The sequence below is a fragment of the Vigna radiata genome, chromosome 3, assembly GCF_000741045.1.
Source record: "Vigna radiata var. radiata cultivar VC1973A chromosome 3, Vradiata_ver6, whole genome shotgun sequence".
Taxonomy (NCBI): Eukaryota; Viridiplantae; Streptophyta; class Magnoliopsida; order Fabales; family Fabaceae; genus Vigna; species Vigna radiata.
Window position 1 is genome coordinate 12,146,758 of NC_028353.1, and position 2,368 is coordinate 12,149,125.

The 2,368-nt window shown below is 32.0% G+C and overlaps 1 protein-coding gene across 1 annotated transcript in view; it reads right to left on the reverse strand.

Annotated features, from left to right (window-relative positions):
• The window catches only part of LOC106757653, a 13,004-nt gene extending 12,802 nt beyond the window's left edge, over positions 1-202 (reverse strand). Inside the window, exon 1 of the mRNA XM_014640377.2 lies at positions 60-202. The gene's annotated coding sequence lies outside the window, so the exon portion shown is untranslated. The remainder of the gene's footprint in view (positions 1-59) is intronic.
• Between the last annotated feature and the right edge of the window lie 2,166 nt (positions 203-2,368).

Genomic DNA, 2,368 nt, shown 5'->3' on the forward strand with positions numbered 1-2,368 from the left:
GAAAGCAAACCTAGATTACGAATGAGATGAATTGAGAAATTGAAAAAGGGAAATCAAACCTAGAGTGAAGGAATGGGATTTCTTGGACGTGAAAGATGAGGAAGAAGGGAACGTTGGTAAGTAGCGGTAAGAGCCTGCTTTGATGTGCCGTACTTCCTCGGTCGCTCCCGTTTGCTCTTAGTGGGTTCCAGCTACGACGACATCACCGAGCCCACAGGTTCTGGATGCGGCGGTCTGCCTTAGTGGAGGAGACGAGAAAACTGAGCTGTATGGCGGAGAAATGTTCTTGGAACGAGAGTGGAAGTGAGATGAGAGTGAGAGTGAGAGTGATAAGGAACACGAAAGAGACAAGGAGAGGGAAATCTGAAAAGTGAAAAAATTTGAGAGGCATATATATTATACTGGTGTCTATTTTACGAAATAATAGATTTTCAACTTATTTACAAGTTTACTATCGCATTTTATATTATGAATAATATACAAAACTACATCATAATAAATTTTATTTTTATTATAATTCTGTCACTAATGAATCTATTATGACTAGTATATATTTTTACGTCATAAAAAGTTATTTTTCCATTAATGAATATTATAATATTATATATTATACATACCTTTTATTATATATAAAATTATATTATATTAATAAAATATAATAACATACGTTATCTAATATCAATATAATTATATGCTACTAACATTTTTTATATGTAACTATATTATATTAATATAATTCATTAACCTACGTAATTATATAAATACCTATATTATATTAAACTAATTAATATATATATATATATATAATTTATACATCAATGATATAATATATTATGATATGTATTACCTCCAAATAACTTACAATGTTTTCTTAATTATGAAATTACCTGCTAAATTATTTATTACCATATAATGCTTGTTCCCAACCTCACTTCACCACCCAATTGGTCACCGGAAATGGTGAACGCATCAGACTCACCTTCGGAGCTAGCACATACGACTAGTCACAACTGACTGGACCAGGCCAGGGATGTGCTAACTCAGGTTTTTAAGTCCCCTCTATCCTACCAACAAAGTTCTCTCAACCAGCCCCTTATGATTTATTTAAGTCATCCAAATTGTTCTATTATACTATAGACCTCAAATGACCAATTTTAACATTTCACTTCTTCTTAGTGACCTGAAACAGTGCCTGTGCATTCAGATGCTACCCAAATAGTACTAATTAAGTCTGGCCCCAAACCTTTCCCAAAACATAATCAATCACAGTAACTAATTCAGTCCCAAATAACACATATTATATTCATCAAACAGTAACTAACACAGATTATATTCATCGAACATCAAACAGTAACTAATCACAGTAACTAACACAGATTATATTATCAAACATCAAACAGTAACTAATCACAGTAACTAACACAGATTATATTCATCAAACAGTACACAGGAAATCAATCAAAGTCCCAACAGAACATCATATTTTTAAATCAATCATGCATAAAACACTGAAACAGGTTCGATAAAACAAATAATTAGCTCCCCTTATCTGTGGGTTGAGTTGAACAGTATACCCAAGGTGCTCTAACAGCGACCCACATGGGCAGTATGCTCACCGACTCTACAGATTACCAAATAGGTGATAGAATGTAGCTCTTAGAGCTAGAATATACTGAAAATGAAAAGGAAAACGTACAAGGCACATGCAGTCAGTAAAACTAAAAACCCTAGGTCCTAGACAGTGAAAAAGAAAGGGAAAAAGGCTTAATAGGAAAACTGTTCGGTTCAAAAGGTAGCTCTTTGCATCGCGAACGTTCAGATACCTTTAGGTTACAACTCAAATGGTTCAGTGTTGGAAGATTTTATAGGGAAGACAGAGCACCTTCTTAGGAAGAAAATAGCTCTATCTAAAGAGAGAAATAAAAGAGCAAAAATGGGAAAGTCTGATTCTTTGAGGGAGGACCCCTTCTTAAAGTCTTGGGTCCTTGATGTATGGGCTGACCGCCCCGCCCAATGGCCTTAGTATTTTTCAGACCCTTACATCAAAAGTTTTGAATATAATTATAAATCAAATTTTGACATTTAAAATATAAGATAATCAACTTTAAATATGATTATTTCTATTATATTGGAATTAGTTGAATTATCAATTCAATTTAAACACAATGAAATAAGTTTATCCAATAATAAATATAAAATAATTAAAAAAATGTAATAAAAATATACTTCATTGGTAAAATTTTACCAAGAGAGTTAAAAATAATTATATTTTGCTTCATTTAACTTCTTATAATAAATTTGGTACAAAATATTGAAAAACCATCTTCTTATAACTTGTAATAATATTCACTAAACACAAGGTATAAGA